At 51.1% G+C, this 27,246-nt stretch overlaps 1 pseudogene; it reads right to left on the bottom strand.

Annotated features, from left to right (window-relative positions):
- Positions 1-1,379: 1,379 nt before the first annotated feature.
- Positions 1,380-18,900, bottom strand: LOC117850099 (uncharacterized; annotated as a pseudogene).
- Positions 18,901-27,246: the final 8,346 nt, after the last annotated feature.

The raw sequence follows: 27,246 nt of genomic DNA, 5'->3' as shown, positions 1-27,246 counted from the left end.
ATTGACGAAATATGATTCACGATTTTATTTCATAAAAGACCTAGTACTATATTTCTGAGGTGAGTATATGGTGTTATTATATAAACCATTATTCTAATGACCCACAAAATAACCACATGCCGAAGAGAATACAATTAATGACCCTTTTTTTAGGAGGACCAAAAGTTATACCTGAACTATCCAGAAATTAAATTAGCACGTGTTTCAGCAATTCGACCTAGATTCTATACATTTTGAGGTAGCCTAGTCACCATATCAAATTCAAATTTGCTGGTCGACCTTGAACACATTTGGTTCACGAGACATTGGTCAAAGGTAATTTAGATAGCCAAGGAATTCCCGTGTGGTGACGCCACCATATATACTAACGGACCGGTATAGAAACACGTGTCCATGTGAGCAAAGAAAATTTTCAATCTCTTCTCTCATGCCGGCCGTGGCTAGCAATTTCTTGTGCTAGGGTGCTAGCAAGAGATGTCTTGCATATGTGCTCGTGGTTTTGTTCCTAAATCCTACAATTTCAGCTCTGGCACCGCGTGATGCAACCATATGTCCATATCCTCTAGCTCGTAAAAATGTCTGCATGTTTTTTTTCCATGAGATTGAAGTAAATTGCTAGATGTTCCAATTTCCTGTTTCTCTGTCCCCATCTTCTAGAAATCAATCTAGATAGAAACTATTTCTTGCACAAAATGTTAGAAATCAATCTTATCACAAACTACTTTCATGAAGAAATACTACAAATTAGGGGGTGTTTGGATACTAGGTGCTAAACTTTAGCAGTGTCACATCGGATGTTCGGATGCTAATTAGGAGGACTAAACATGAGCTAATTATAAAACTAATTGCAGAACCCCTGGGCTAATTCGTGAGATGAATCTATTAAGCCTAATTAATCCATCATTAGCAAATGGTTACTGTAGCACCACATTATCAAATCATGGATTAATTAGGCTTAATAGATTCGTCTCGCGAATTAGACTCCACCTGTACAATTAGTTTTGTAATTAGCCTATGTTTAATACTCCTAATTAGTATCCAAACATCCGATGTGACAGATGCTAAACTTTAGCGGGTGTATCCAAACACCCCCTTAATCTAGACAAAATGCTCCAATCTAGACAAACTATTTCCTACAAATCAATCTTGTCAGACTATTTCACGAAGAAATTTTAAAAGTTGATCTGAAAAAATGCTAGAAATATTGAGGGGCATCAATGAATTCAAAAGGCATTAAATTCAAACTAGTAGGTTAAAAATGACAACTGTACATCCAAATTAAATAAAATAGCTGAATGTAGGTAGCGCAAAGCGTTAAATTCAAACTAGTAGGTTAAAAATGACAACTATACATGCAAATTAAATAAAATAGCTGAATGTAGGTAGCGCAAAACTTTCCTTTAGTACCATGGAATAGTTACATAGAAAACCAAGAAGCACAAACTTGTGAACCCAAAAATCTAGACCACAGCATGCTCCTTGCACAGGTACGATTAACAACACAGACCCGTGCACATTACACACTCGTCCTCTTCTTAGATATAACAGAAAGCACAACTTTCTCGTTACACAATCATTGTAAGTTACATTATTCTCCACTCGACAATACTAAAGAAATTTCACGCATCGCATGCGCGAATCCATCTCTGGTGCATATCGTGTATCTCTGGTCCATCAGTTCCGGTAGGCTCTTCAGTCGCAGCAGAGATCGCAGAGCCAGCAGCAGCAGAGCGCAGCAATGCTGTAGTGGAGACGAAGAACACATTGATCAAACGGAGAGATCAGTCAAACAAAGCACATGCCATGCATCTAAACTTGAAAGAAAAATAAAAATAAGGGCTAAGCGCCAAGCTAGATCTTAGACAAGCTCGCGTACCATCCTTCGATAAAGCTGGGCTCCCCACGCTGCTTGCTCGTCTTCGCGCGACGCGACCCCTTCTTGTCGCCGCCATCCGGACCAACCGTCGGATAGCCTGATCCAGCAACGAAGATATAAGCATATATGTCCACATTTCGCAGAAAGATTAGGTAAATTAGCAATTGGCTGTCGTTTAACTGATGGTTCAGCTATGTCTTGGGCCCTTTAATAATTTATTAGAATGAAATCAATTGAGACTAGGCTAATCTTTATGATCATCATCTGTACGTATCACACCTGGCGGGGGCTGCGGGTTGCTCCTGGCGTTGTTCTCCATTGATGAATCCGGGGGTCTTGGGATCTATGCGAGCAGGCTCGTCTATCTTCAGCTGGAAGTGCTTGTGCAAGTGTGTAGCTCAACTACCTCTGATGGTTAAGTTGGCCGTACGTGTGATAGAGATAGAAGCCAGCGAGAGGCCTCCTTTTATAGGCACGCGACCGATGGAGCACGTACGTCGACGAGGTAGGAAGGAATGCCCTCTTCCTTGGACCGCAGGAACTCGTACCTACGTACGTTGCGTGTCAGCCGTCTTCTAGGCTGACGAAGAACAGAAAAGTGTAAGTGCCTTTAAATTAAAGATCGCGAGCCCAGCACGCCGACACAATGTTTGGGACGTGCCCGGCCGCGTTATTAGCTACTAGAAAGCAGTAGAAAGATGGATGCCGACAGCCGAGCCGAGCTGGTGCACGACAGATTCGATCTCTTGTCTTTCGGGAACTTGCCAGGTCGATCCATCCGCCGGCAAGCTGTGAGCGGCGTGCGGCGCCGAGGGACAAGACGATTCCGGTTTTCTTGCTCGTCGTCGGCGAATGCGGCGGAGCATATAGTAAGAGAAAGATTGGCATGGACTTGCAGCTAGCGCGTACGCGGGATCTGGTCAGACCGTCAGAGTCAGCGGCGATCTCGATCAGTCTGTCCTCTCGGCCGGCTGCTATACCGCCGAATCAAAAGCTGCGTGCTGCCGTGTGTGCCGTCTCCCGGCGCGGGCCGCGGAATAGATTCCCGGCCTCGAACGATCTGGTGGCGTACGCCGCTGCTTTATTTTCGCTGCCAGCAGCTTCAAACGATTCTGTTCCGATCGGTTTGTGCATGAAACATCAGTTTCTCTTCGTGTTACGCTACTAATGTACTAGTAGCATGCCATGCAAGATATGTTCCCCGCCCCCGGCGGTTGCCGCGGGTTAAGATGATGTGTCGGCAAAGGCCAAAGGCTTCGTTGGTTCAGCATGCTTTGCGGTAGATTCCTAAAGTTCCCATGAGGTTGTCATGGCACATGACCAATTCCTAAAGTGATCCACACCCCAAGAGCTTACACGATCATCTAATGTCTCGAAATTCCAGAAGCTTAACAAGAGCCATACTACTACTATACTGTGTGTGCGTGTGTGTGTATTTAAGTACATAATTACAATGTGATTTTTGTGCTTTAATTTGAACATTGTGTTCCTCTCACTAATTCAAAGTTAACCACAATAATCTTGAGAATTTATTTGTTATTATTACAATACACGGCCATCCGCTAGCTGAATGTTCTTCAAACAGCAGCACATACTTTCTCTAACAACTCGCATGTCGCATACCGCAGAGAAATACTTGCCCCATGAATCAGTGGCCTCCTGTTGTCTCCTCTTTGGCATGAGAGCTCCCGCAGCCAACTTCGCCGTGCTTCCAGTCTCTTCTCAGGTTCTGAAGCCGTTCTGCCACCTCCACCATTTCTGGTCGCTCGTCTACATCTTCCTTGAGACACTCAACTGCTAGCTTCCCCATCTCTTCAAGGATAGCAATGCTCCCCTCGACTGCAACCTCCTTGTCAAACATGGGTTTTCCACTATTTTGTTCCTTCCAGACTTTGGTATATTCAATCAGGAGGGAACGGGTGGTGGCCCCGTCCCGATATTCTGCTCCTTTTCTGGTGATGAGTTCCAAGAGGACAATTCCGAAAGAGTAGACATCACTCTTTGTTATGAAGACACCAGTTTTCAAGTAAACTGGGTCGACGTAGGCAGTGGCGAATACAATCCCATATTTAAGACTTTCGGCGTATTTAATGCTTTCCAAAAATGATACGGAGACCTTGGGCAAGAAATTATGATCTAGCAATATATTGTTGGATGTGATGTTACCGTATCCTCTTTGGGTAGTCCCCGCTGCGTGCAAATATGCTAATGCTTCTGCCGATCCAATAGCAATATTGAGGCGGGAATCCAGTGAGAGACGACATTTACCGTTATCACCGTGCAGAACGTCGTACAGACTTCCATTTGCGGCAAACTCATATACGAGCAGAGGAACATCCGTCTCCAAACAGCAGCCAACAAACCTGATGATGTTTTTATGGGAAATGTGGTGTGCAAATAGTAGTCCGTTCATGATGGAACCTGTTCCGGCTTCTTCTGGCAGGATAAACCTCACCACCACCACCCTCGTATTGTCATCAACCCACCCCATGTAGGCACAACCAAAATAACCCTTGCTAACTACATTTGAATAGTTGCAGGTGATTTTTTTTAGACTCTGTTCGGTGAAAATATTTAGACCACAAGTTTTTAGTATTTTGCCCTCCATTCCTGTGGAAATACTCCCTGCGTGCATTATTCCAATTGAAGATGCCCAGAATACTCGACTTTTGACTGACTTTTTCCTGGGCTTGCTCACGGTGAAGATCTCTTCTGAGAAATTGGAGTCTTTCTTGAACGTTTTTCATTTCAGGACGTTCCTTGATACCCTTTGTGAAGCATTCTGCCGCTAGATTTCCGATTCCATCGAGAATCTTAGTGTATTTATCATTTGCTATTTCAGTATCAAACATTTTTCGTGCCTCCTTCTTTCCTTTCCTTAGAGCATCAGTGAAGTTTCTTTTGAGGTGAGTACCAAACCCACTTTCACTTGCCTTGGATCTGGTAATTAGTTCCAAGAGAACAACCCCAAAACTATAAACATCACTTTTTGGATCAAGAAGCCCTGTCTCAATATACTCCGGGTCCATGTAACCTCTGCTGCCTGCGACATGCATGGTGTATTGAGTTTTATCCATGCAAAGCAACCTCGACAATCCAAAGTCAGACAGTTTGGCAACCAATTTACTGTCCAGAAGTATGTTATCGGGCTTGATATCACCATGAATGATTGGTTGATACATGGAGGAATGCATGTATCCTAATGCATCTGCACATTCTATAGCAATATGCAACCTTTCATCTAAGGAAATTGGATCGTCGCTGCCATGAAGAAGATTATGGAGGTTCCCCCCCGAGACATACTCTGTGACAATCATGAAAGCATTTTCCTCCATGCAGCAGCCCAAGAGCCTCACTACATTCTTGTGGTTGATTTGGCAACGTACGATTACTTCCTTGCCAAACCCTTCTGTCAGATTCTGGCACATGTATCTTTTTACTGCAACTGTAGTACCATCATCAAGAGCACCTTTGTAAACTTGTCCAAAGCCACCTTCACCGATGAGAGTGCTATAGCTGTTAGTGATCCGTTTGATCTCATCTTCTGTGAAGCAATTTATATTGTGATTGTTGACTGGTCTCCACTTTGCCTTTTCACTGATTTTGATGAAGTCGGTAAGCTTGTTTTCAGGAAGCTACGCCATTAAAAGACACTAGTGAGCTTAGTACTGATGGCTCTGTCACAGTAAACAAACAAGTGAGTAATTCGCAGTATTGAACTCAACTTGAAGACATTTTTCTTTTTAGTTTAGACGAAGGCACTGAAGTTTTACATGAACTACTTTTCATGATAAAATCTAGTCAGCAATGCAACTGAAGAAGAGGAAGTGGAGAGGAGAGGAATGCAAATTGTGTAAAAAGGAAGAAACCTCTTCCAAGTGAAGGCACCAACATGCAAGTAGGCATGGACGCAAGGAGTTAATAAGTGGTTACAAGTTGGTCTTGTTGTGAAATCCATTATTAATGATCAATTAATATTATAGATAAATTATAGAGGACCTTTCATGAAAGGGTGTGAACCATTCATGAAGGGGCCAACTTCCAAGGGACATAATACCCTTTGGGTATGTCCCTTCCCCTTTATAAATATGTAATTAGACCATTCATTCAATCAATGAAGAATCCTCATATTTATTCTTTCATATTTATTCTTTCAGTGTCTCTTTCAACTCTCAATAATTCAGTCGCATTGACCATCGAACCTTTCTAATTCAAAGATGGATTGGTATTTATTTCTGTAACCCTAGCATCTAGCAAGGGTAACTGGGCAATGACGTGAATCTGTGACCATGAAGTAGTGCCCTAGCGAGGAATCAACAACGATCTCAATGGTGATGTACAAAATTTAATGAAACGGCTAGAGTTGAAGCTGATTCAGTGGATTGCCTGTTAGCAAATTTCTGCTATATATTATCTAATGATAATTAGTGTTTAGTTTTTCATATACTTGATCATTTTGATATTAACGTCATAATACATTAGAAGCAAAGGGAAGAGAGAAATTGCAAGGAACATTGCAACAAGCATGGTGTGTGAGCAAGTAATTAATAGGGTTGACGCATTCTCTATAGGTAGGTTATTAATAAATTCAACAAGTGAAAGGTAGTAAAAAAAAAGCATGACACATATGTGTAGTTGCGACATATCTAATTCCGTCTTCATTTATAATATTTGCAAATAAAATTCCTATACCTTTTTTTCCAAAACAAATGCTACACATTTTCCCTTCTTTTTTCAAAATATTGACCATGTTGGAAATTTCCAAACAAACTTCGAAGGCAAATTTGTCTTCTAAAACTGCTAGAATGTGCAGTGAAGGGGTTGATGGACTAGTTCTTGCTAACAGTACTGGGTGAACTAGTAATTCGATATCCTTAGATATCATATATTCATGTATATGCTCGCTTTATTTGATCGATTCGGATCAGAACATATTAGAAGCAGATCGATGCTTGTTGCAGATTAGCGAATGAATAGAATACTGGCTGGTACACCATGGTGCAACCAAGTGAAGATTGATGAGATCACTCTTCTTGCTGCCCACGGGTTGCTACAAAATGTTTAAAACCCAAGACATGGTCGCACTGCAGTACCAACGGAACGGCAGCGGGAGCCATCCATGTCGACAAATTTGAAACGAACCAAGCAGGAGAGATGCTGATTATATTGATAAAGAAGAAAGCTCAGACTGAGCAAATAACAATCCCCGAAAAGGGGTTGACAATGGAAAGAAAAAACAATTGCAACCCTACAACAACTAACTACGACTAAGAATGACAACTCCGCTAACAAGCAACTTCACTCACAACATGAGCTGCATTAGCACAACATCATCCTCATAGAAAACAAGAAACCTCCACCAGTAGGTCCAAGAAGGCACGACTTTTCAAACCCTTTAGTGGCTTGAGGTGGTCTAATGGCAATAAATCCTTAAGACGATTTGCATACTCTTGAATTGCATCCTCGTTAAGATTCCCGTCATTCTCAAGAATGCCCAAATCTTCTAACACATTACATTGGGCAAGGTGGGCACTTCGACGAAGCGAGGATCTATCGTAAGACTTGCACTGGCGTCTTGTTGCCATGGACGGTGGTGAAGGGGGGTGTATAGGAGGACATCCAAGATACTCACCATTTATAGATGTGGTGTCAGGAGATGACACTATAATGGTGGATCCTCTGTCAGCTGTAGAATGAGTAGGGTCATCTTCGACGGTGATGAGAAATATGGGGCTCTCGATTGTAATACCCATACCCGAGACAATTTCCTCATCCTCGGAAGCGTCTTCCACCACGACAACATCCTCAAAATAGGTGTCCACTTGCTGGGTCATTTGCTCGTCATCATGTCCTTGCAACTTGTAGTGGTCATGGCCAAAGGCGTTGCCGCCACAACTGCCTATTTGATGATGGGAAGCACACAATCCTTGGTGATCGACGATCGAGAAGAGGCGACAACTTGGAGCAGTGTGTGCTCCATGGAGAGCTCCTCGTACTCCTTTGCTTTAGAGGGCCGTGAGGACATTGCATCCAACTTGTTGGTGAGATCTTCAATGGCTACAATTTCAGAAATGGAATTAAGGGCCCTCACCTCCTCCTCCTTTGTGGTTGTGGGCATCACATCCATCAAGTTAGCCGCAGAAAGCTTTGGCTGCCAAGGTCTGCAATCTCATCACATGGCAAAGAATCCTGAGCAGTCGTGCATGCAGCTGACAATGAAGCAAAGAAAGTTGGATCTGGAGAACACCTAACTGGGGAACAAGGACCAAAGAGACCAACCAAAGGGTCCTTGCAATGCGTCTCCACACGTTCTAAATGGTTGGCCACCTGTGCTAGCCACAACTTGATGGTGGATGCTTCAGCTCTGAGTGGGCGCATCATCTCCTCGAGTCGAGATCCAAAGAACTCTTGGAGGTCACAACGAAGCGACTCCAGTAGCGGCTCAACTGAGGTGTGCGAACCTTTTGTGACGTGACAAAGGCACCCACAAGCAGCACATGCGGCGCTATTCGTGTTGTTCGAAGTCGAAGCCGACAACGGACCACACAGCCCACTTGGTGGAGACATAGCCACAACATCCGCCTAGGTGCGAGGTGCGAGTATGCTGAGAGTGGCAAGCTTGAATTGGAGGTTGACGATAACTCGACGCAGCTGTAGGAGAGCGGAAGTGGCATTGTCGCTCACTATGCCCAGGACGGCGACAACGGATGCAACGGAAGAAGTCCTTGCAGAAGCAAACTTGATGGTCGTGGGCGAGGCAACGGAAGCATCAACCTCGAGCCCACCTCTTGAAGGCGAGGTTACGCTCTGCCTGAATCTTGGTTGGTGGCGGCGACGGGAGCACGGTGCAGCGCGATGGCAATGGCGGATTCTCGGGAGGGTGACACTTCGCCCGAGACCCCACATGGAGAGAGCCCGATGGAGAGGAGGATGACATTGTTGTCTCACATCTGGGCACGAGAACAAGGTTGATGCGGCAGTGGATTCTGAGCGGTAACCGACTGTCGGTCCTGAAGCGATGACCACCGGTGGTGGGTGGTGGAGCAGGAAGCGGAGGCGCCAACCGAGCAAGGGCGCGTGGCCGTAGGTGGAACTTCAGCGGAGGATGAGACGTCGGCTTCGGCGTGATAGTGCTTGTCAGGGAAGACGATCATAGTGCGAAGTAGTGGAGATGGATGCCGGCACCGGAGCAGAGCTCGACGTGACACGGAGACGTCAGCAGGCGACAAGGGCAGCTCCTTTGCGCCTGGCTGCGGAGCAGTGGAGCAGTCCACCACTTACTAGAGGTGGGGTCGGCAGCAGCGGCAGCGCTTCATGGTCCTCATCGTCTCCTCTGGATGGCCTCGTAGCTCTAGCCTAGCGGCGATGGTGCAGGCTGCAGGATTCGGTTGGACCAGTGGGCCTCCAAGCGAGCTTGCTGGGAGGGAGCGGACGACGACGCCAAATCACATCGCTCCTCGGCGCTGAATCGGCCGGCGGCAGCAGCTGCGTAGCGCTTCCTGATCTCCCCTCTCACGCAAGGAGACGAGCTGCTGATGGGATTAATGGAGAGAGCGTCTGGAGGAGAGCTCCAATCCGCGGCCGGCTTAGGCGGAGGAGGCCGGAGCAGGGAGATCAGAGCGGCGGCGCCGGAGGTTTGCCTGAGCGGTGGCCGCGGGAACCCGGGTCGCTGTTCACTCAGCGATGGATGAAGCTCCACAAGCAGGCGATTTGCCGGAGGCAGGAGCAGACCCCACAGAGCGCGAGGAGGTCCGGCGGCGCCCTCCGGCGACGCCGCCGCCGCCGACGGAGGTTGTAGCACCTAAGTCACCATGGCAGCAGAGGGGTCTCGTTGGTGAAGAAACAAGCTGTAAACTGGGGATTGGAGATGCGGAGATTCAGGATCTGTAGGTTGATTGGAAACTGGGGGTGGATTTGTGAGGGATTGCGGTGGATTTGGGTTGGAACTGTGCGGCGCCGAGCTTCCGCCTCGAGAGGATGGCAGCGGCTCCTCACAAGCAGTCTCCGAGCCAGTAGTCGAAAAAGGTGCCAACCGTATAGCAACGAGGGGGAAAAGAGGAGGGGGGGGGGGGGGGGGGGGGGGGGGGGGGGGGGGGTTGCGCAAGACGCGTACCGTGCGGAGAACTAACAATGGCAAGAGATCAGAGGAGATGAGATCCAGCTCCCCACCTGCGAGGAAGCAAGCCTCTATTCTCCTTTCATTGCCCGGCAGGTCAACGCTTGGTGGGTGAGAGAAATAGAGGGCGCGTCGGAGAAGAAAGCATGTGAAGGAGCCGGGTCCGCCGTGAATATTCGTCCGCCGTCCGCCTTCAGAGCTTCTTATTAGCTACAGGCTACAGGGCCGTGCGCAGTGCCCTCGTTAACAGTCAGCTTCTTGTGAAGTATAACCATGCACCGATGCACGTACACATGTTCCAAAATAAAAATAAGTAATACTTTAGAATTCAAATCTTGTCATAAAAAAGTGCATCCTACAAAGAGTGCATTCCTAGGTTTTAGACAAGCTTAGTTGAACATTAATTTTGGCAGTCCTCACGAGTTATTATGAGCTAATTGGAATTTAAACAAGCCTCTCTCGGACTGGGGGTGCTTAGTAAGTCACATACATGCACAATTAAATGGCTTCGGGAGTTTATAAGTAGTAACGAGGACATCAACAACGATACATCCACGCCGACACAAGTACCACCGACACAAGTACCAATTTCTAGTTCCATGTAAGTCACATACATGCACAATTAAATGGCTTCGGGAGTTTATAAGTAGTGACGAGGACATCAACAACGATACATCCACGCCGACACAAGTACCACCGACACAAGTACCAATTTCTAGTTCCATTACTCGCGCTCGTGCTCATCAGCTCAACCGTCAGGTGAGTACACTCTTGAGTTCATGTCCTTCATATTTAGATCATGGAGACACGTGCACTCTTGTTTTGCTTACGAACCAGGGAGAAGACCGAAAGGGAAAAGGATTCGCGCAGGCTAGATTCGGACTGCAGAAAAGCGCCAACTTATGACGGTCACCACGGTCGCATACGGATTCGGATTGGGGCGTTCAAGTACTTCATGGAATCCTTATGAAATCTATTTTCATATGGATCTGGACTCATATCAATATCTTCTAAGGTGGCCGCAATCGTCAAATTATTACAGAGATCTTTTTCTATCCACGGTGTTGTGTTACCTTATTTTGGCTCAATGAGCCATGTATCAAGTTGGATCCATTAGGGACGCGTCCCAAGGTTGGAGCATGACCCCAACACCCTTGCGGTCATCCCCCCATGTATTTATATCCCTTATTCGTCACCAGGAAAACTTTAATTTTGTTTAGATTAAGTTTAGCTTTTGCTACTTGCTTGTAAGCGCAGGTGCTGGATTAGCCGCCTGTCTTATTGTCTTCAAAACCCCACCATATTGGAGATTGAGTTTGAAACCTTCATTTACATATAGTAATTCAGTACTTGTTCTACTTGTTCTTGCTAGTTTTTCGATTGCTTGCAAGACGAGTGCCCTAGTGGACAGAGTGTCGCGCTCCACAAGATTGTGACAGCCATTGGAGGTGGTGTATTGGTTGCTAAGGCGCAGCGCCCTTGGAAGGCTGTATTCGGGTCGTGAACGTCATTTCCATCCACCAATCGAGTTATCCCTTCACTTTCATCAAAAGATCGGAATTCAACCCAACGAGTTTTCGAATCAAAACCAACTAAACAAATTGATTAGGGGTACGTAGAATATTTTGTGTCCTCACAATTTCATCTAAAATTTTCTAAAAGAGCCACTTATTTTGAGATGGAGGGAGTAGCGCAGAAGACCGTTGGAGCACAAGAGGCAATGCGGATTACTCTGCTTCTGGGCTTTGATTATTCTAGTTTTAACTTGGTCTTTTAGAAAAAATAGGTTGACATATTTATAGATTAAATAAATTCACCATCAATATATAAACTAGTTGAATATCGTAAATGTTAGTGTTTTTATCTATAATTTTGATCAAAATTAGATAAATTTAACTTAGTGTAAAGTAAACTATAATTTGAAATGGAGGATTAATTTAGAAATGTGTTAACAACACATTTCAAGTCCTACAAGCTGCACCGGATGCAATAAATTTGTGCATTACAATATTGAGAAAACAAAATATATTAGTTATGTTAGAAAGACATAAGTCGATGAACGCTCGACCTTACTCCTTCATTTTAAATTATGGATTATTTTAGATTTATCATAAGGCAAACTTGTTTGAAGAGGTATGCATTTATGTATTTTTTATAAATTTAATTAAAACTTAAGAAGTTTGATTTAATATAAAGTTAAAATAATTTATAATTTTAAATGAAGGGAGTAATACCTTAACTTCCGAAGTTCTGCTAAAGATAACTATTCTACGGAACACCAAATAACTCACAATTTATCCAAATCGTCGTGGTGGGTGGGCTAGACCGCCGCTAGAGTAACAACAAACGACTGACTAGATTGTGGCCCAACCAACGCAGCCACGCAGATGGGGATTGCTCTTTGTGCTCATTAAGCCCACGCTATTATCTATTTTCGATTAAAAATTAATTTATTCTAGAAATTTCAGGAGAAATAAAAACAAAATAACTACCCATATTTATTAGCCATATTTAATATTATAATTAGCTGCCGCATGTATTTTCATATATCAAATAGAGTAAAATAATTTATTTTAGGGATAAATTTTGAATCCAAAAATTACTATATTTTGGAACGGAAGGAATATATAAACATAGCTAGGGCAGGGTGATTGGGTGCAGGTGCGTTGCAAAACGCTGCGCTACGTCAAAATGGAAGTAAACTGTAAACCGGGAAACAAAGAATTTCCGAGGAGTCTTCGTTCTAGGTTATCGGCGAAACTTTTTGGACGCGCCACGAATAGAACGGAACGGAACGTTGTCGGCACCGGATTGATTCATCAGCAAGATAGCTGTCGGCGTGCGGCGGCCGTCTCGAGGCACTAAGATTCCTGTTTTCTTGCCCCACAATCCAAACTTTGGCACTATGAAAAGGAAGATTCCCTGTCACATCAAACTTACGATACATATATAGAGTACTAAATATTGACGAAATTAAAAACTAATTGCACAGTTTGGTTGTACTTTGCGAGACGAATCTTTTGAGCCTAATTAGTCAATACTTGGAGAATAATTCACAAATATAAACGAAATGTTATAGTATGCTACAGTGCCTACAGTGATTTTGATGGCGCCAACTTCAACGAACTAAACAAGGCCTAAATAAGCAGAGGCGCTAGCATGTAGCATCAGATGCGCGTGGGCTTGCGTTACGCACTGGTGCAAGCCTGCAAGGTAAATCCGGCGTGAGTCAACGATATTCTCTATCAATCTCTTCTATGTCGTCCGGCTGCAAGTGGTCATCAAATTAGTCAAAAGCTTTGAGCTGATGCGATATGTAGTCGTGTCCATGAATTTCGATGATACAGTTCTGTGCTTTGGCCCTCCATTTCTTGGCAGATTCAAACGATTATATTCCAATTCCGATCGGTTATCCATGTAACAAAACTTTCTAGGTCCCATTTGGATCCTATCACAAATCTGGAGTTTGGTTGAATTTCCAAAATCTGGATTCTAAGCAAAATCTGGATCCTATCATAGATTTCCTGGATTTAATTTGGTTGGATTTCCAAAATCTGGATTCTAAGGTGGTGTCTGGATCACTAGTTCAAGGACTAAAATTTATGCTGGGGTGTTTGGATCCATGGGCTAAAATTTAGTCTCCCATCAATGAATGACTGATTTGCCCCTCATTATGTTGCTTTTGCTCTATTTTCCTTCTGACGGGAGAGATTGCCCTTACGCCCAACCTCCTCCTCCGTGACGCCCTCCCTCGCCCTCCTCCTTCGTGTCGCCCTTGCCGCTGCCACCTCTCGCTGCCCTCCACTGCCGGCAGAGGCTTGGGCGGAGGCGGTAGGGTCGGCGGAGGTGCAGGGGCGGGCGGAGGCGGAGGGGTCGGGCGTCGGAGGCGGCGAGGCGGTCCACTTGAAGAGCGGCAGGAAGAATGCGCCGCCGAGGAGGTCCTACACGTCATCGAGCTCGCCGTCAACCGAGACGTGGAGAGAGTACAACGCCACCACGGCGGCCTCCCTCCTGCCAGTAGCTGCGGCCCCCAGATCTGGCGGCCGGCGGCGGCAGAGGAAGCGGAGGAGGAGGTGGCAGCGGGGGCGAGGCGGCGGCGGAGGAGGCGGAGGAGGAGGCGGGCGGAGGCGGCAGGGTGTGGAAATTGGGGGGGAGGAGCACTTTTAGCCCCTTTTAGGGCCTCTTTGGGGGCTAAATTTTAGCTCCTAAAGTTTAGCTATTTGTCACTTTTAGCCCTCCTGTTTGGATCCCAAGAGCTAAATTTTGAGCTAAAAGTGCAAGACTAAAATTTAGTCCTTGGATCCAAACAGGCTCTAAGCAAAATCTGAATCCTATCATAGATTTCCAAAATCTGGATTTTGGTTGGATTTCCAAAAACTGGATTCTACCTGTTTGGAATCCAGAATCAGATTTTATGGATGTTTGTTGATATGTGCCTATTATGCCCTTGCTACCATTTGTTGCCCAAGATGCGGTTGCTCAATATCAGTGAACGAGACAAAAGAAACAACCAAAGCTTACAAGTTCACACACACATAATATTTGTCAATACAAACACTCTTTCATAGTGACTTTACATGTAGGGGTTCTGGCTCCATATAGATGCGGCAGGTTCATGGAGGCCACCATTGAAGGCGGCGTCGGCAACAGTAAGAGTTGCGACAACCGCATTGCTTTGTGCTCTGGACAGACGAGGTGGACAGAATTGACGTGCCGCTGTGGTGCCAGGAGGAGGACTCTGCGCGGCACAGCCATGGCCTCGTGCACCAATGGTTGTCCGAGAAGGAACGCCGAAGTCGTGGTCCGCTACGATGCGGCCAGTGACACAGCTAATGGCGCGGCTAGTGCCACGGCCAGCGTCGGTGTGCTCACCCTCCCCGAGCAAGCCAATCGACGACGAGCTTAGCAGGGGACATGTCATCGGTGATGTCCAGAGCCTATGAGTTGAGGTCCAGCCCTCCACTCCGGTGGTTCGCGATGAGGTCCGCGGCCATGACTGCATGAGGAGGATGCCCCCACAGGAAAGCTCAGGGGTTGGTTGAAGAAATCGGATCCAAGATTCATCGAATTGGCATTGGAGTCCCAACAGAACCCTGCGTTGTCGTGCTCCACTTCCGGATCGATCTGGAGCGGCTGCCACGCCAGCTTCTGCTGGCTGGAATCGACGAGCCGAAGCAGTGTGTAGTGTCAGGCTGGATGGGCGGAGGAGGCAGTGGGAGATGGATGCGGGCTGGGTCGGTGGGCGCGACGTGCTGGAGGATTCAGCGGTGGATGTAGCAGGAGCCGGCTTGCTGTCGCCTGGGCGAGTCCGGATGGGGAGCAGGAAAGGGGATGGAGAAGGGTGGCGCGGCCTGGAGCGTCGGTCGGATGAGCACGGGAAAATGACGGAGGGGGATCGGAAAGGATAGAGCGAGGGTAAAATCATAATTGCACTATCCAATAGCCGCTGGAAGCTCCTCCACACCAGATTCTAGGATTTTGAGAATCCAGATCTGGATTCTCGAATTCTCCCAAGAATCCAACCTATTTGGGAGCTTTCCAGATTATAGATTTTGTCGTTGTCAAGATTAACGTATCAAGACTAAGACTAGTGAATTTCTTTTATGCGCGTAAGGCTTCGGATGGTGGTGTGGAAGACACGGTATTTAGACTGGTTCGGGTAAGGGAAAGCCCTACATCCAGTATGAGGTGCTGCTTGTGTTGCCCACGCGGGGTCTATAGTAGGGGTTACAGGAGGGCGAGAGAGGGAGCTGGTCCCAAGTCTCTTGGGTGTGCACTGATGCTCTGAAGGAGAGTGTGTGTGTGTTCTGATGGCTCGAGAGCGTCCCCTGTCTCAGGGCCCCCGGTTCTCCTTTTATAGCGCAAGGAGGACACCGGGGTTACAGATGAGCCAGGCACGAGGAGAAGTAAAAGAGATAAGCTAATTCAAGTAAAATACAATACAAGGGGAAGGACCAAGTTCCAGGGCCGCCGCCCTCCATTCCGGCCTTCGGTTCCTGTCAGCGCGTCCGCCGAAAGAGGACGGCTGCCTTCGGATCCTGTCGATGATCTTCCTAGTGGCCATTGCCGCCAGGCATGATGATGGTGTTCGGTTGCGGCATCTGTTCCCATCAGGGAAGGCGGCTGATCCTGTTATCTTGCTGATGGTCCGTGGGACGTGGACGTCGTGTCCCTATCGCCGAATGCGCGGGGCGCGAGAACAGGCGGGGCTTCCTCCTGTGCTGGGCGGCGCAGGCCATGAGTGCCCTGCAGCGAATCGGGGAGAGCCACGACCACTGTAGCCTGTGCTGTGCGGTCATGCATGGGTACTTGTGGCGGGTCGCATCGGGGGCGCGGGCGCCTTTCTGCGCGCTAGAGCCGCGGTGCATTTATAGCGAGATCGACAGGGAGGCCCACGAGATCCACGCTCTTATCTTCCAGTCTGCGCCCGAGGCGGATACTTGTCTTGTGGGCCCGGATGAGTCTGACCCCCTGCGCCCCGGGTCGGGCGAGGCGGAGTCTTGCAGTGAGGGGTCGGGTGCTCCCGACCCTGGGACCGTGGGTCGGGCGAGGCGGAGCGGGGCTCTCCCCTCCCATGTTTCCTGCAGCAGGTCGTGCGCACGATTTCCGAAAAAGGGGTGGGCGTGACGTGGCGTACCTAGCGCCGCATTTATTGCGATGGGGGCGTCTGTTCTGCTTCCCACGTGCCTTCCTATAAGACGGGAAGTCCGCCTCGCCGGTTCTGCCCGCAATCTGCCCCCAAGTCTTTTTGCCTCTTTGCGCTCCCTTAGCTTTCTTGCGCGCCGTTCGTCTTTCTCCGCCCAGCGCTGCAACCTTCCTCGCCTTCCGCCATCGAGCTTTTCTCCCCTTTGCGATAGGATCCTGGGCGCGCACAAGCTTTGGCACTTCGCGCGCCGACGGCCTCACGAGGAAGGGCCTCCTCTGTGAGAGGACCGAGAGGGGCGAATGGCAGTTCCCCGAGATGGAGGAGGTGCCGAGTCCGCCCGCCAGCTACGTTGTGTCGTTCGCCCACTTCCACGAGAGAGGGTTCGCGACCCCGCTGAGCCTTTTTTTCCACGGGCTGCTGCAGCACCTTAATCCCAACGGGATCCAACACATCGCGGCGTTCATCACGCTGTGCGAGGGGTTCCTGGGCATCGAGCCCAAGTTCTTGCTTTGGAAGTATTTCTTTGCGGTCAGCCTGTACCAGAAGGCCGAGAAGAAAGGAAGCCAGCAGCGGGCAACCCCGGTGCCGATAGGGTGCGCCGGAATCCACCTCCGCCATACTCGCGCCAAGGAGTACATGGCGATGAAGACCGCGATGTCCCACAAGGGGTGGCATCAGTAGTGGTTCTACGTGAAGAACTACTCTAACTCCCCCTTGCCGGAGTTCACCGGCCGCGTCATTGAAGTGGCGCCAGAGCTGTGGTCGTACGGCCCGGTGGACAAGGAGAAGAAGCGGATCACCGGCTTGCTTCAGGCCATCGAGTACCTGAAGGGAAAGGGGCTGATCAGTGCCAGAGTTATCAGGGCGTACCATGCTCGGAGGGTGGCGCCACTGATGCTCCGGGTCCGCTCGCTCACCGAGATAACCCTCAGCGCGCCGACCGAGGGCACCGTCCTTGCGACGGGTGCGCTCGCCGCCTCCGAGATCCGGCAGCGAGTCCGGGAGGCGCTGGAGGATAAGGATGCCGATTACACGGTGCCTGGCCACCCTCCGATACGCCCGGACGAGAACTTCGTCCAGCTGGTGAGGACTTCGTGCTTCCGTTTCCCTCTTCTGTGTTTCTTGGTTCGTCGTTCCAATGCGAAGCTTTCATGTTCGCAGGGCAGCATGACTAGCGTCGTCGACTCGCGCCCGTCGGTGCCAGAGGACGCCGAGCAGCGGCAGCAGAACCGCCTCCTCGTCGAGAAGCAGAAGCAGCGCAAGGACAAGGAGACGACGAGGAAGAAAAGGAAGGCCGCCAAGGAGTTCCAACGGCGGCGGCAAGGCCAGGTTGTGTCGAACGACGATGACGAGGAGGAGGACGAGAAGGAGGAGGAAGAGGAGGAGTTCGTTCTGACCCCCCGGTCGGGCGCGCTCGTTATCCGGGAGCCGCGCTCCCAAACGGCCGCGGGGGACAAACCGAGCGGGCCGCCCGCCCGGGACTCAACCCTGCAAAGCTCTGGGGCCGCGCCCCAGGGGTCGGCGCGGAGCGCGCCTCGGGAGTCGACGGAGTCAACCCCTGTCCCTCTGCCTGCGGCCCAGGAGTAGAGGAGTAGCGGCAAGCGGCCGTTGCTAGATGCCCCGGGGTCGGCGTCAGGCTCGGAGGCGAAACGCACGTGCCGTCCTTGCGCTGGGGGAGTGTGAGTGGAAATTCCTCGCGAGTCTCGTTCCTTTCCTGGCATCGAGTCATTTTTGTTGATGTTGTTTGTTGTTTCGCAGCGCCGCCCCTCGAGGCCTCGTCCTGCCACTGGCGCCAAAGAAGGCGCTACGGGTATCATCCACCTCCGCGGGACGGACCGCGACCCCGCCGGCAGCGAGCGACGGTGTCGCCGGGGAGACCGCGGAGGTGGCTCTTGCGGCGGCACCTGGTGGAGTGGTGCCGCAGCCGGGCACGGGGCGGGGTCTGACCCCTGCTCCGCCCTCTGCCTCCTCGGCCGACCCTGCGAGGGAGGGCATTGCCCCTGGGAGCCCTCCGACCGGGGTGGTGATAGACCTCGATGACGAGGTGGAGGAGGAGCGTGCAGCTCCGACGGCGGTGGCAGAGATGGGGGCGGTTGCCCCAGCGACCGTGATGGGGACGGCGGTGGTAACGGAGGAGAGAGAGTCCGCCCCCGTGACCACGACGGGCACAACGGCAACGGGGGAGGTGAGGACGCCCGCCCCGGCGGCTGCGACGAAGGCGACGGCGGCAGCGGAGGCGGAGACATCCGCCCGGGGAGCCATGGCGAAGGCAGCGGCGGCGACGGAGGTGGGGGTGCTTGCTCCGGCGACCACGACGGGGTGGGGATGCCTGCCTCGGTGGTCGCGATGATGGCTGCGGTGGCGACGGGAACGCCCGCTCCGGCAGCCGCGACGGAGATGGTGGCGGGGGCGGACGGATCGGGACGCACGGTGGCGTCGACGACGGCCGCGACGACCTTGACAAGGATGGCGGCGCACGTGCCGGGGCCGTCGGCGAGGCCAGTGGCATCCGGGGCGGCGGCGCCTACCCCGGCGGCGGCGTCGGGGACGGCGGCGCCGGGGGCGGCCGGAGCTGCCTCTACCCTTGCCTCGGTCAGTCCCATTCCCAAGGCATGGAGTGGGGCTACCCTGCGCTTGATGTCCCACGATGATCTGCATAGACCCCTCTTCATACTGGATGACGCCGAGGAGTGGGGCAAGTGGCGGGCAGTGCAGGGTGGACTTGCAAATGTCCGCGCTGCCTTGTCCTCGGTGATGGGGGAGCTAGACGACGTCGTCGTTCCCGCTGGCCAGGTATGGTGTTCTCCCTGGTGGTTATTTTCCTCCCGTCGCTCTGTTACTGAGTATATATTGTCTTTAGGCCCTCCAGGAGTGCAGCCGGGGGAAGTCCGATTTCCATGTCGCTGATGGCCGCTATCTTCTGCGGATTGGCTTCAATGCCGCGCACGGAGACGATAAAACCCAGCAGCATGCCCCTCGGAACCCCAAAAACACACTTTTTAGGATTGAGCTTGATGCGCTTGTCTCTCAGCCTTTCAAAAGCTAGTTCGAGGTCGGGGATGAGTTGGTCACCCTTCTTGGACTTGACTACGATGTCGTCGACGTAAGCCTCAACGGTTCGCCCAATGAGGTCCCCGAAACACTTAAGCATGCATCGCTGGAACGTAGCCTCCGTGTTTTTGAGGCCGAATGGCATCTTAACGTAGCAATAGGGGCCGAAGGGGGTGATGAAAGAGGTTGCGAGCTGGTCGGACTCTTTTATCGCGATTTGATGGTAGCCGGAATACGCGTCAAGGAAGCTAAGGGTTTCGCACCCGGCGGTTGAGTCGACTATCTGATCTATGCGCGGCAAAGGAAACGAATCCTTTGGGCATGCCTTGTTGAGACTGGTATAATCAACACACATCCTCCATTTCTCATTCTTTTTTCGTACAAGAACAGGGTTAGCTAGCCACTCGGGGTGGTACACTTCCTTGATGAATCCAGCCGCCAAAAGCTTTTGGAGCTCCTCGCCGATGGCCTTGCGCCTCTCCTCGTTGAAGCAGCGTAGACCTTGCTTCACTGGCTTGGAGCCGGCCTTGATGTTCAAGGAGTGCTCGGCGACTTCCCTCGAAATGTCGGGCATGTCCGAGGGTTTCCACGCGAAGACGTCGCTGTTCGCGCGGAGGAAGTCGACGAGCGCGCTTTCCTATTTGGGAGATAGGGTAGCGCCGATCCGTACGGTCCGGCCATCGGAACTGCTGGGGTCGAGGGGGACCTCCTTGACGCCTTCGGTGGCCTCGAAGGAGGTGGCCAACTGCTTGGAGTCGGGCTGATCCTCGGCACCTTCCGCGAGCTGGACCGCTGAATCCTCCGTGAAGGTGATGGCTGCGGCGTACTCGTAGCACTCTACGTCACACTCGTACGCCTTCTGGAAAGACGTGTCGATGGTGATGACCCCGTTGAGCCCCGGCAGCTTGAGCTTGAGGTAGGTGTTGTTGGGGATGGCCATGAACTTGGCGTAGCACGGGCGCCCCAAGATGGCGTGGTAGGTTCCACGGAAACCCACCACCTTGACGGTAAGGACCTCCTTCCTGTAGTTGGAAGGAGTCCCGAAAGTGACGGGCAGGTCGATCTGCCCAAGAGGCATCGCCTATTTCCCCGGCACGATGCCGTGAAATGGCGCCTTGCTGGGGCGGAGGCGGGAGCGGTCGATCCCCATGGTGTCGAAAGTCTCGGCGTAGAGGATGTTGAGGCCGCTGCCTCCGTCCATGATAACCTTGGTGAGGCGCGTCGTGCCGATGACGAGTGGGTAGCATCCTGGCTGTAGGACGCGTCCCGGGTGGTCGGACCGGTCGAAAGTGATGGAAGATCCTGACCAGTCGAGGAAGGCCGGTGTAGCAGGCTCGGCCGCGTAGACCTCGCGGCGCTCCAGCTTCTGGCGGCGCTTGGAGTCGTAAGCCGCCGGTCTGCTGAAGATCATGAAGCAGCCGTCCACCTTAGGGAAGCTGTCTTTCTTCTCTTCGCCGTCCTTCTTCTCCTCGTCGAGCTTCCGCCTCCGGTCGCCCTTCACCGGGTTGCCTACAAAATACCTCTTCATGAGGTTGCAGTCTTTGTAGGCGTGCTTCGCGGGGAACTCGTGGTTTGGGCACGGTCCCTCGAGAAGCTTGTCGAAGAAGCCGGGGGTGCCCTCTGGGGGTGGCTGTCCCCACTTGCGCTCAACGGCAGCCACGAGGGGAGCCTCGCGCCGTTGCTTGTTCTTCTTCTTCTGTTGACGGTTGGAAGTGCCCTCGTCGGCGTCCTCCTCCTGATTTGCCTTGCCCTTGGAGTGGTCGAAGATTGCTCCGACGGCCTCTTCGCCCGAGGCGAAGCTGGTGGCAATATTGAGGAGCTCCTCTGTGGTCCGCGGGCCTCGGCGCCCCATCTCGTGGATGAGAGGCCAGCAGAAAGTTCCTGCCAGGAAAGCCCTTATGACGTCGGCATCCGCGATGTTGGAGAGCTCGGTGCGCTTCCTAGAGAAGCGTCGAATGTAGTCCCGGAGGGACTCGTCTGACCCCTAGCGGCAGCTCCAGAGGTCCCAAGAATTGCCAGGGTGCATGTACGTGCCCTGTAAGTTTCCCACGAATATCTCCTTCAGGTCATTCCTGCTGCGGATCCGACCCGAAGGGATATGTTCCAGCCCAGCTCGCGCCGAGTCGGCCAGAAAGAGTGGAAGGTTGCGGATGATGAACAAGTCATCGTCCGCCCCACCAGCCTGACATGCAAGCCGGTAGTCGCTGAGCCATAGCCTGGGGTTCGTCTCCCCGGAGTACTTGGCCATGTTCGTTGGCTGCCTGAAGCGCGGTGGGAACGGCGCGTTCAGGATATGCGCGGAGAAGGCCCGAGGCCCCGCCGGGTCGGGGCTCGGGCTGCGGTCTTCTTTGCTGTCGTAGGGACCGCCACGGTGGACGTGGTAGCCACGGTCCACCCCCTCCTCCCTGTCTGCGCGGGAGCGCTTCCGCGCGTCCAGGGTGTCGCGAGTGTCGCGGATGGGACCGACGCGCCGGTGAACGGACTGAGCCCCGCCTCCTGCGGGCGGCGGTGTCTGTCGAGCGGGCGCGGCCTAGTTCGCCCTAGGAGGAGGCTGGTGGACAGATTCCCGCCGCCTCTCGGGGGGTGCGGTGGGCGCTGCCCTTCTGACGTTCTGCCCGCGTCGCCGGGACACGGAGCTCTCCGCCTGCTGGACGGCGGCGCACTCGAGCAGGTTGCGCACCTCTTGGTGCGCCTGATGCTCCTCGGGCATCGCCGGCTCGGGGAGTTGTCGGAGTAGGGCCGCCGCTGCGGCGATGTTCTGGCTGGTGCGGGTGAGGAGCTGAGGGCGATCTTCGTCCACGCAGATGCGCTGCTGGACGTCGCGCGCCCGTTGTCGTGCCCCGCCTTCGTTGCGGGGGCGCTCGACCTCCTGGCGGGGCGCCGCGCGCGCCTTTGGCTGTCGGGGTCGCACCGGGGCCCTGGCAAGGGCCCCAGTCGTAGCGCGGCGCACGGTGGGGGAGTCCTTTGCCTCCCTTCGACGCCGTCATCATTGGACACCTCGGAGTGCACATCGGCCATGTAGTACTCGCGCGAGGGTTGGTGGCTCCCGCTGTTGGAGCCGGCATCGGAAGTCGTCCTCGCCACGCCTACGAGCTCGTTGCTCGCAGGTGGCACGGTCATAGACCGCGCCAGGAGACGACCATAGGTCACCGCGGCATTGCGCAGCCCGAAGGGCCGACCCTCCGAAGGAGGCCCCTCGGCGCGCGCCCGACCGCTCGCCGCTATCCCGATGGCGGAGCCAGAGATGATGGGACGAGCAGGCAAGACGAGGAGAGGGATCAACTCGATCTCCTCCCCGGTGGCGAGGAAGTCCAGACTCCCGGAGCAGACCAGGGAGCCCGAAGCGAAGCTGGCGTCATGGTAGGCCATCTGAATCCGGTGATGTACGCGCAAAGGTCCCCTACCTGGCGCGCCAACTGTCGTTGTCAAGATTAGCGGATCAAGACTAAGACTAGTGAATTTCTTTTATGCGCGTAAGGCTTCGGATGGTAGTGTGGGAGACACGGGGTTTAGACTGGTTCGGGCAAGGGAAAGCCCTACGTCCAGTATGAGGTGCTGCTCGTGTTGCCCACGCGGGGTCTGTAGTAGGGGTTACAGGAGGGCGAGAGAGGGAGTTGGTCCCAAGTCTCTTGGGTGTGCACTGATGCTCTGAAGGAGAGTGTGTGTGTGTTCTGATGGCTCGAGAGCATCCCCCGTCTCAGGGCCCCCGGTTCTCCTTTTATAGCGCAAGGAGGACACCGGGGTTACAGATGAGCCAGGCACGAGGAGAAGTAAAAGAGATAAGCTAATTCAAGTAAAATACAATACAAGGGGAAGGACCAAGGTCCAGGGCCGCCGCCCTCCACTCCGGCCTTCGGCTCCTGTCAGCGCGTCCGCCGGAAGAGGGCGGCTGCCTTCGGATCCTGTTGACGATCTTCCTGGTGGCCGTTGCCGCCAGGCATGATGATGGTGTTCGGTCGTGGCATCTGTGCCCATCGGGGAAGACGGCTAATCCTGTTATCTTGCTGATGGTCCGTGGGACGCGGACGTCGCGTCCCTGTCACCGGATGCGCGGGGCACGAGAACGGGCAGGGCTTCCTCCTATGCCGGGCGGCGCAGGCCATGAGTGCCCTGCAGCGAATCGGGGAGAGCGGCAACCACTGTAGCCTATGCTGTGCAGTCGTGCATGGGTACTTGTGGCGGGTCGCGTCGGGGGCGCGGGCGCCTTTCTGCACGCTAGAGCTGCGGTGCATTTATGGCGAGATCGACAGGGGGGCCCATGAGATCCACGCTCTTATCTTCCAGTCTGCGCCCGAGGCGGATACTTGTCTTGTGGGCCCGGATGAGTCCGACCCCCTGCGCCCCGGGTCGGGCGAAGCGGAGTCTTGCGGGGTTGGGTGCTCCCGACCCTGGGACCGTGGGTCGGGCGAGGCGGAGTCTGGTTATCAAGGGGTCGGGAACGTCCGACCCTAGGGCACTGGGTCGGGCGAGGCGGAGCGGGGCTCTCCCCTCCCATGTTGGACCGACGACAGTCTTCATCACCTCAGTGGGCCCTGGGCCTTCATGATTGTTGTTTTAATGGGCATTAGGAGGTCGTTAATATTTTCCCCCAACAGATTTCTGATTCTCAAAATCTTAATTGATCCAAATGGGGCCTAATACGCGCTGCGCCAGCTTGCCAAGGTCTGCCTCGTGGCAGCTGTCGCGCGGATTAAGAGATGTGCCGATAAAAGCTTTGTTGCTTCAGCATTGTGGTAGATTCCTTACAAAAAGTAAATTGTACCCACCATACAAAAACTCGTGAGGTAGGTGCAGATTGGACCAACAACTTATAAAATACTCAATCTAATACAATAACTTAACAGGTGGGTGTGGATTGGTCCAACAACTTGTAAAATGCTCAATCTAATACAATAACTTAATAGGTGGATGCGAATTGATGTAAAATGTTCAATTTAGTGCAATAAATTCATAAGTTAGTGTATCCGCAGTCCAAATGTTATAATGAGCAAATATTTTCTAATGCTAGGTCAAGTATATATTCGCATCGGAACACATTATTAGCATTATTTGATCATGGATATTCGCATCGTAATGGTAATGTATTTGGTCAGGATTAAAACTCCCAGGTTCATGAAATTAATGTTACATTTCATGCTAATTATTTTTGTACAATGATTTAATTTTGATCAGTAAATATGCAATTCCATATTCAATATTATTAAGTTCACCCTCATTATATATTTTTTAAATATTTGATTATATGCATTGTTCAGCTACAGAAAAATCCAATGTATTAATACATGCTAACAATACCTTTTAGGAGTTTGGTGTAAATATTTTTAAAGTCTCATGTGCTAGAGACAAAAATAGCTTGTTTACAAATGTTGAATACATGAGCAGAATCATAATAAAAACCTGAAGTCACAAAATCCCTATTTTGAAGTTTAGTCTTTCGACAAATTAGTCTTTCGATAATACCAATGGTGTAATTCTAAAATTTATTTAATTTTTAACTAATGAACAAATTAATTATGTACGCAGTTGAAAAGCAGCTTGATCATGATTAACAACTTTTATTGGAAAAAATAAAGAATTATTGACCAGAAGAAAATTCATATGTTCGTGTACTTCGCTTAATACATTATTATTATAACTTTTGGACTGTAAGTGCACTAATTTGCCAAGTTATTGCACTAAATTAAGCATTTTATAAGTTGTTGGATGAACATGTACCAACCTTATTATGCTAAACTGAATATTTTACAAATTGTTGGACCAATCTATATCCACATAACAAGTTGTTGTTGTTGGGTACAATTTATCCATTCCTAAACTCCCTACGTATATGATAGCTATGACCAATTATGGTCATTCTGACACCCTTGAGTTGTGTTACACCGATAAGTATGTCACGGATACACCGCCATACGTACCGGGAAGTATCTGATAAAAAATAAATAATAATAAAATTGGATACTTGGGCTGATACGTTTCGGCCTTTCATATGTCAGTTGGATACGGTCCAGGCCACGAGTCCAACCTCCTCCGGCTCCATACGGCGCCGTTAGTCGCAACGAACGCCGAGGCAAGTACTTGTCGCCAGCGTGAGTGTTAAAGTGGGCAGCAGAATCCCCACCTGCTATACCCACGAGCTGGTACTCCATCAAGCACATATCTATCAGAGCCCACAACAATAAGATTTTGAGCCTAATTCAACCCAAAAGACTAGCTTGATGAGTTAGGGGGTGTTTGGGAGCACTCCACTCCATGAAAAATTACTCCACTCCACCAACTCTGAAAATTTCGCAACCAAACGCGTCTAGCTCCAGCAACTCCGGCTCCAGGAAAAAGGTGGAGCAGGGGGTAGATCCACGTTTTTTGTGGAGTACCTCAAGAGGTGCTCCCTTTTCAGACCTTCTTATGGAGTTGGGGTTATTTACCCACCATTGGCACTGGTTACACAAGTACCGGTTCGTTTCTAATTTTTCTATCTCCCTCGTCTCCTTTCCTTCTCCCACGGGCACTCCGTTTCCTTCTCCCACGAGCACTCCGTTTCCTCCGCGGCGGCGCGGCCGGGGCACAGGCCGGCCGGGGGCGAGCTCCCCCGCGGGGGCGCGGCCGGGGCGCAGGTCGGCCGGGGCGAGCTCCCCCGCGGCGGCGCGGCCGGGGCGCAGGCCGGCTGGGGGCGAGCTCCCCCGCGGCGGCACGGCTGGCCGGGGGCGAGCTCCCCCGCGGCGGCGCGGCCGGAGCTCCTCCTGCCGAAGCTAGATCTTGTCACCAACGTTCATCCTGATTGTACAGTACTACTATGGCACGACAGGATTGGCATCCGCGTTGTGCCGCGTGGCCCAACTCCAAGAACGTCAAGAATTCTTCTCTGAACTGGATTTTCTTCAGTTTGCGACGGCACTTTAGAATTTCTCAAGTTTATTCTTGTCGATAATAACAAGCAATGAAACTTCTCAAGTTTATTCTTGTCGACAATGAAACGAAGAAACTGGAAAAAAAGAGAGATTAAGAAACCGGAAGAAAAGAGAAAGATTAGGCATGTACAGGAGGAAGAGAAGGGGAGGAGAGACAAGAGAAGGGGAGGAGAGACAGACATGTGGGTCCGTTCACAAAGGGTAAAATAGGCTATTCACAACAAGTGCTCATGTTTTTGAAGCTGGAGCACTGCCACCAACCAAACACGTGCAGCAGCTCCATGTTTTTTTGGAGTTGTTGGAGTGGAGCTAGGAAAGTGTGGAGCTGGTGGAGTGGAGTTGGTTTTTCTGAAGTGAAGTACTCCCAAACAGGCCCTTAAGGCTGCCCCCACCTATATGTTGTGCTCCCCTATCATCCATTTCTGATATGGGACTAAACATAACAATCTCCCCCATTATATGTGGGACTGAACGATGTTCCAGGTTTCCCGACCTTTGGCCCTGATACCACTTGTTAGGAAATTATCCCTCACGGTGACGAGCCGCCCACTAATCTTCATGCAGTGGAATGACGATTGAATCTACCGAGATAAACTTGCACGATCACAGACGACAACAGAGACACGATCTTTGTTTATGAGGTTCAACCGAA

This window comes from Setaria viridis, chromosome 3, assembly GCF_005286985.2.
Source record: "Setaria viridis chromosome 3, Setaria_viridis_v4.0, whole genome shotgun sequence".
Taxonomy (NCBI): domain Eukaryota; kingdom Viridiplantae; phylum Streptophyta; class Magnoliopsida; order Poales; family Poaceae; genus Setaria; species Setaria viridis.
This window is presented reverse-complemented; position numbering and strand designations above follow the sequence as displayed.